Source organism: Mercenaria mercenaria, unplaced genomic scaffold, assembly GCF_021730395.1.
Source record: "Mercenaria mercenaria strain notata unplaced genomic scaffold, MADL_Memer_1 contig_3425, whole genome shotgun sequence".
In the NCBI taxonomy this organism is placed as follows: Eukaryota; Metazoa; Mollusca; class Bivalvia; order Venerida; family Veneridae; genus Mercenaria; species Mercenaria mercenaria.
This window is the reverse complement of record NW_026461561.1, coordinates 2,592-11,558: the sequence shown is the minus strand read 5'-3', so window position 1 is coordinate 11,558 and position 8,967 is coordinate 2,592.

Here is an 8,967-nt window from a genome sequence, read left to right as displayed (position 1 = left end):
TAAACATGTGACATGTATCTACAAAACTCTTCTGAAAAGAACAGACAGGCTACAAATTTAGTCACGGTATTTCTGGACCATCAGCCTAGCATTTGATTTCCGGAATCTCAGTAATCGTATTGCGGTCATACAAGTCTCTAGAGGGAGCATGAATAGTAGTTAAATTCCTTGATGTAATTATATGGGTAATTTTCATCAGGTAAATGTAATTTATTTTGACATGCTGGAGATGGTTATTATTTGTGGATGAAGTAGTCGGATTCGTTGGCAGAAGTTCTCTGAACAAAAATGCACAACTTTGTGAAGTGTTTGATGTAGGGATGGGAACGAATACTGGAATCAATATTCGAATATTGCCATTTTCGAATATATTCGAGTAATCGGCTTATTTTAATGGAAGCTTTAAATTATTATTTAGTGACTGACATAAACACAATATATGCCCTTGTTTAAAACGTGAATCATCGTACATAATAAGGCCTAAAAATGTTTGTTTTGGTTAACCCGAACCTACCTAGTAAAACCCTGGCGTTTTATTTCACGATTCTGTATAATCATGAAATATTTAATTAATTCAGTGTTTTAGCTTCAAAATGATAAAAAACAACAACATTCAAATCGATTAAAATTTAGACCGTCGCACCTTTAACTAAAATTAGCAGGTCGTCCAGTTTAAACACGTGTCGTGTGTTGTATTACCGCCGCCATTTTGAAAATTTTCAATCGGCATGTAAAAAGCCGATTAACTTAACGAGGCAGACTTACACCTCCTACAACATGATCTAATGCATCAATGATATGTTATTTCTTGATTTTATTATAAACTGCCTCAAAATAAATTTCAAATACGGCCGATTTCAATAAATGAATTGTCCGGGTGCTGTGGATGAAACCGGTTCTGCGGACGGTCTGAAATGTCGTACAAAATATTGTAAAAAGATCGCCAGTATCTACAAATGTACAAGTTTGGTATGTTTTCGAAAAAAATAATGATCCTAAAATTTGTTACATAAAACAGGCGCCAATAAAAATGAACAAAAGATAAAAAGACATCACACTTACGCCTGTTGCAATCTGTTATTCCGTAACGATGACCACTGCTAATTATGTTTTGCATTTTTCTTGGTAATAAGTTTTTGACATGCATCAAATTTACGCCATTTGGGATGGAAAAAAATACTCCCAAATAACTGATTTGTCTGTAACTGATTTTGTCTGGCAATTTAGGGAAAACATGTGATACACTAGTAGTTTATGCACACAACATTTTGGCTCATTTGAAGTAATGATGGCAGATTTGAATTTGTTTGGAGATATAATTTTGCATATCTTGTTTTCCTAAAATAAGTATGATGCAAAAAAATGGTAACTATCAAAACAGTACCATGTTATAGTTCAATCGTTATTTTTGTTTGCTACACAACATGTTTATTCTTCAGAAATGTGGAGAAAAGTCATTTTAAAGCAGGTTAAAGGCGTATGCTAGAATTTCACCATTTTTTCCCCAGTAACAGATTTTGTTCATATTTAATATATTGATAGTTCATTCTATACGTAACCTAAAAATAAAAAGAAATATGGGGTCACCGACTTCGTTTTCATTTTATTTCAGATTATAATGCATGACCAGGGTACAAGTGTATCCTGAAATCTAGAGCGTGTCTGCAACAGCATATATCATCAAGGAATCAAATAAATGATTCATGAAGTATTACAGATAGTCAAATCTCATAAGACATGACTACTTCCCTTCAAAACAAAAAGAAATTTTAATGCAATTCAAGAAATACTTGCATGACACTTGTGTGTTGTTGTTGCTTTCTAGGTCAAAAAAGCATCATAATAATTATTATGAAATATTATATATTTCCTCCAGCAGTTAATATTTCCAAATCTACATAAAGGAATTTTAATAAACTTGCAAGAATAGCAGAACATAATGTTTACTTTTAAAATATAAAAAGAAAATGGGTGGTCACCTAATTAGATTTTTCACAATTTCATTTTGAAATATTGCCCCTTTTGGATACTGATTTGTGATCTTCATGCCGAGAAATAAAAACCGTTAAGATCCGAACTAGTCATAAGATACTTGTCAGACTCCAATAAATAAAAAAATAAATATTCATAAAGAAACGTCAAATGGGTTACATGTAACTCATAACTGTTAATAAGAGACTGAAATCTTTGGAAGAATGATGTGAAAAAGTGCGAGGAGATATCTACCCCGACACCGGCTTCAGCCGATGACACTAAAATGAGAGTAACAAAACACAAAACATACGTTCAAAATTATCAGCGAGACAATTTTATGCTTTACTGTCAACATTATCAGACCTGTTATATTTACAAATACATTCATATGTACTTGTACCAGAAAACGTTCCCAACAAACTTCATTGGGGATTTTCTTACATAAATACGCAGAATAAGCTTGGACGTGACGGGACAGTAACAGTCAAAGTTATCATTATAATATGAGCCGCACCATGAGAAAACCAACATAGTGCATTTGCGACCAGAATAGATTCACACCAGCCTGCGCATCCGCGCAGTCTGGTTAGAATCAATGCTGTTGGCTAACAGTTTCTCTAATTGCAATAGGCTTTGAAAGCGAATAGCATGGACTCTGACCAGACTGCGCGGATGCGCAGGCTGGCCAGGATCCATGCTGGTCGCAAATGCACTATGTTGGTTTTCTCATGGTACGGCTCATATGTTAGTGTATAGATACTTGAATGCCTTCGATAAATATGACAATACCCGGATAAAATTGAGTAATTGATAATTTAAACTTTTGACTGTAAATCGTTTACGGGAGATCACTCCGTATCAGAGTTGAACTCCGGCGATTCAGGTTTAGGACGGTTTACAAGCTAATACCACAGTAGCCTTGCAACAAATTATACATTGTAACAATGCAGCTCAGGGCACCTGTGCGTCCTTTAAGAATATTATATATTCCATTCGGAAACCTGTGGAATTTTTCATTCACAAATCAAAATGTACATTTTTAATCAGCTTTTAAATAGCCTTCACACCAGATATAAACAGGAAGTAAAGATGAAATCAGTACCGGTATGCGGCCAGAAAATGTAAAGAACGGGATAATAATCAATAGTGGAAAACAGACTTACAAGTTTATTAAGTTTATTAACAAACCCCGAAGGACACCGGCCCATAACATATAACATACAGTATTAACATTATTGAAAGAAAGGTTTTAATAAAAGGTATATATCTGCACATAATTTGTTAATTAGTTAATAACTTAGGCGTAAGTATATTTTACATTTATATAAGATATCGTTACGTGCTATTTCCGTTATAAATATTGTCGTGTGTATAAACACGTACCTGAATGTCGTATAAATAAATAGGAAATGTCAATAATTGAATTGAACATCTCTACTAATTTGTAAAATTATAAATGCATGTATGTGCAACTAATGTGCAGTAGTAGTTATGGTTGGATGAAGGTACATATTAAGTTTGCCTCTGATTTTAAGTTATGTAGACTTTGTGTCTTTCACTTGATAAATATCGTATTTTGTATCATTTAATTTTATTTCTGACTTAAAGGCAATGTTACAGCGGTCGTCTCTGTTAGCTTTGTTTATATGGATTATCGTAGAACATAAATCGAGCGAAATATTTCAGGATACGGATTTTAGATATCAGTAAAGGTAAGCAAGAAAATATAATCTTTCACGCAGAATGGTTGCAGCTTTTCTTTTATCAGCCACTTTAGTGGCGTAGCTATACATATACTGAAAAGTTGCAATAATATTCGAGAATATATTCAGAATAGCGAAATGAATTGCGCGTTACACATGGTATTACTTTTATAAACGACGCAATAAAATATATGTGCATATCGGAAAACATCTAATCTTACAATGGCAGATAATAGCTGGTTATCTTCCCCAGTCAACCTATATGTGGCGCCACTGTTCCTGATCCATCAGAATCCCTTATCGATTGGCACCATTCTTAGACAAATCAAAACAACCGTTCTTTACTTAACAAATCGTAAGTTCGGATCACTTACAGTTCCGCAACTGAAGGAAGAATTGAGAAAAAAAGGAGCTAGACTTTCTGGATGTAAGAATGAATTAGTTGAAAGGTACGTTAATTTCCCGTAATGTAAGAGAGAAACAGAGGTATTTTGAAAACGAAAGTAGAATGCCACCGCGGCGTAAAATACGCTTTTACGTTAGTTCAAATAAATGTTTAGTACATATATTTTCCTATATTAATGGATAATTCTTTTTTTCCAGACATTCTATTTAACGTTTTTTGTTCATACATCTGTGAGTGGGTGTTTTTCCCCAACAGTTTCATTACGAATTTATTTGTACTGCCATGTACTACATGTTATTCAAAAATGCATGTTTGAATTTTCCTGGCATATCCAAAATGCCAATATTTCAAACCTTTAAGTCGGCAAACACTACAGCTGTTGCATTAGATAATAACCATTTGAAACTTTTGCGAGAAGTGAACTTCCTTGAAAAAATATTGTTACCAAAATCAGTGATGAAACTGTTATTGCAGGGTTTCAGAAATCCCATGTCCGGAGTCGGGCTACAGAACTTTTTCAGATCGTGCCCGCCGGCTACCTCGAAACTCCATATTGAGTAGCCCAGGGACCGTATTCATAAAGCATCTTAAGTATAAGTATAAGAAATTGATTATTTTCTTAAGTATTACTTAGATAAGACATTTATTTTACTTAAGTATATTTGTTATTCATAAAACAACTTAAGTAATTCTTGGCTAAAATAAAACTTAAGTATGTAAGAAATTCTTAAGTAAACATATTTTGTTCAGCCTAAGTTTTTTTTTTGATATTTACAGCTTGAAAACAGGATAACCCGCATCTAAATATAGTAACGGAAGTACCTGCCTATCTTTTTTTAGTAACAGAAGGAGGTCTTCTGTAAACAAAAAAAAGCTGCATTTAATCCGCATTGTGTACATTCTGCAGCTCATTAGAGACTTTTAATTGTGTTTGATTGTTAGAGTATGTGTGTTTTACAGTGGACTAGCAAATTGTCACTGTTATACCCTCCGTAGTGGCAAAACTCCCACTTGGAGATTGAAAAATTGGACGTTATTTTTTTCACATTATTTCAGTAAAAATCTCTTTTAATAAAAAAACCATATATTTTCGCCAGAAAATATAGGTTGGTATTCAATAATCCTTGTTTTTCAATCAAGAACGTAATTATTTGATAATTTGCTTGCCTTGAACCATAGTTTACGGACATGAACTCATGTTTACGGGCATGAACCTATGTTTATGGCTGTGAATTTGGGTTTATCAACATGAACCATAGTTTACGAACGTGAACCTAGGTTTACGTTCCATAAAATAGGTTTCTCAAACAAAACTATGATATTCGTTCGTTCCCAAGCGTGAACGTGTGTCGTTAACCCATGTTCATGATGGTTAACCCAAGTTCAGGGTCGTTAACGTAGGTTCATGTTCGTAAACCATAGACTGTGGTCCATAGATCAAGCTCGTTAACACAGGTTCACGCTTGTAAACATAAATGACCGTAAACATAGGATAACGACCGAAATGTTTTGTTCAAGCGAGAAACTTAGTTTATCAAACGTAAACTATGGTTTACGGTCAATATATTAGGATTATCATAATAACATCCACTATGATTTTCGGGCGTGAACATGGGTTTACGGATGTGTAGCTATGTTTACGGATGTGAACCTATGTTTACGACCAAGAACCATAGTTTACGGACGTTAATCTATGTTTACCAACATGAACCTATGTTTACGACCGTGAACGTGGATATACGAGGAGTGAACCTAGATTTACGTTTGATAAACTAGGTTTCTCAAACAAATCTATGATTTTCGGTCGTAAACATAGGTTCGAGTTCGTAAACTATGGTTCACGCTCATGATCTAAGGTTCATGTCTATGGCACGCCAATTGTCAAATAATTACGTGAACCAAGGTTCACAGTCAAAAAACTAGGATTAACAATCGATAAACTAGGTTTTTTTGCGAATGTAAAACTAGGTTTTTCGAATACTAACCTATATTTTCGAGCAAAACAAAAGATGACGGGCGTAAACCGTAGTTTATGCTCGTGAACACAGATTTACGTTCGATAAGCTAGGCTTCTTGATTGAACTAAGAATTTTGGTCGTAGCCCTAAGTTCACGAGCATAGACCTCTATCTACGGGCGTAAACCTGGGTTCAAAAAGCGTAAACCATAATTTACGAAAGTAAACCTATGTTAATGACCGTAAACATGGGTTTACGACCGTGAACATGGGTTTACGATCATAAACTAGGTTCACGCTTATGTCGAGCCAATTGTCCAATTATTACGTGAACCCAGGTTCACGGTCGAAAAACTAGGATTAACGATCGATAAACTAGGATTTTCGAACGTAAAATCAGGTTTTTCGAATACTAACCTACATTTTCGAGCGAAAACATAAGATGACGGGCGTAAACTATAGTTATGAACCTATGTTAACGACCGTGAACTTGGGTTTACGACCGTGAACATGGGTTTACAACCGTAAACATAGGTTCACGCTCGTGAACATAGGAAAAGGACAGAAAATCATAGTTTTGTTCGAGAAACCTAGTTTGTTGAACGTAAACCTAGGTTCACGTTTGTTAACTATGGCTCACGGTCGTAAACCCAAGTTCACGCTCGTAAACATAAGGTTCTCTCGTTCGCAAACATAGGTTCACATCCGTAAACTGTTGTTCAAGGCAATCCAATTATCACATAATTACGTTCTTGATCGAAAAACTAGAATTATCGAATACTACCTTATATTGTCGAGCGAAAACAGGATAACGGGCGTAAACTTTAGTTTACTCTTATGGCACACCTATTGTCCAATTATTATGTGAACCCTAGTTCACGGTCGAAAATCTAGGATTACTATCGATAAACCAGGTTTTTCGAACGTAAAACCAGGCTTTTCAAATACTAACCTATATTTTCGAACATAGTTCACGCTCGTAAATGTAGGTTCACGATTGTAAACCCAAGTTTACGGCGGTAAACATAGGTTCATATTCGTAAACTATGGTTTACGAGCGGGAACCGGAGTTGCCATAGAAACAAAATGGCTGCAATTTTGAAAAAATATTTAAATGCTCATAAACATCTCATTTTTAAGCCGACTTTGGATTGATTTTTTTTCACTTCTTTAAATAATTTAAAAATTCTTAGTAGACTGCATTTAAATATAAAGCATAATTTTATTTGTTTTTTAAGACAATTAATGACTTCAAGCTTAAGTATACCATCATCCTTAATATTTTCTTTATAACAAAAGAAAATAAGAAAATGAGATGTGTACTTAATGTATTTTGTATCAGTTCTATTATTGCTAGTTTATGCCATATTTAATGATATCATGTTATTAAATTTGATTTAGATTTCAAGTTTTTGAATAACCCGTAGTCTAAATTCCGCTTTCTTTAAAAAGAGCACTGGTGTCGTTTGAGACTGAACTTTGTACGGTTTGAAGCAATGATCTACGTATTGAGCTGGCAACACCTTTACAACTAAATTGTCTCTCCCACTGAACCCCTCCATAGAGCCTTGGGTTTATGTTTATAATTATACACGTTTCTGGGGGTGCATTGAATGGAAGAAAATTGTTACATATCAAAATTTGTTACGGACGAATATAATAATAATACAGACATAAAAGGATGCCATGATGTATAGCTTTGAAAGTAAAGATTAATCGATTAGTTTATAAACTATGTGTTCTTAAAAAAAATGATGTCTTTTGGACAAATGAAGAGACAGTGTATTTTATCTTAGGTTCCAAATCGGCCCGTTTACTAATATCATGGTACTAATAAGGACTGATCATGCATATCAGTGTACGTGTGGGTCAGAGTTGAGTATAAGATTCTGCGTCTCTGTATAGCCGATGGAGTTCATTCAACACGGAAATGGTTATTGCAGACCGTCCTAGTTATAATCATAGCTGATATATGCTCTTTGTCCAATATAGTGTTAGGAATACCACTCAGTAGCGCATTTTAAAGGCCTAGACTAATTGTTTGTTTCAGAATTAGTTGAAAGATTGTTAGGTCTCTACTTTTTTTAAAGAACATCAGAAACGTCTGTCTATACGCCCGTTTGCAAAACGGGGCGTATTATGGGCACGCCCCTGGTGGGCGGAAGATAAGGTAGTGGGAGTCCACACACTTTGTTGAGCATATCCTCTTCATGTATGGAGGAATTCTAATGTAACTAATTTACAAATGTTCACCATTATAAGATGGAGTGTCATGTGCAAGAACAAGCTGACTATGTCTAAGTCAAGGTCATATTTAGAGCTCAAAGGATACAAGAATGGCAACTCTGTCAGGAGCATGTCTTCTGCATGCATTGATGAATTTTGATGTAATTTAGTACAAACGTTCATTACCATGAGTCGCAGTGTCATGCGCAAGACCCAGGTCTCTATAACTAAGGTCAAGGTCATATTTAGAAGTCAAATATCAAATTCAATATTGACTTTGACCTTAGAATTTTCTTCTTCAGGAGGGGTTTTGATTTAACTTGGCACAATTTAACCATCATGAAACAGTGTCTTGCGTAAGAACCAGGTCCCTAGGTCTTAGGTCAAGGTCACATTTAGAGGTCAAGGATACTAGAATTACAAATTTGTCCGGAGCATTTCTTTTTCATGTATGGAGGAATTTTTGACGCAACTTGGTACCAATGTTCATTACCATATGTCGCAGTGTCATGCGCAACCAGGCTTTTATGTCTAAGGTCACGCTTACTCGCTTAGAGGTAAAATGTCAGATAAAAGTCAGACATGTCTCGAGTATTTCTTCTTCATGCATTGGGGATTTGATATAAATTGTCACAATTGTTTACCATCATGACGTGGAGTATCATGCTCAAGAACTATGCCCGTATATAAATTATACATTTT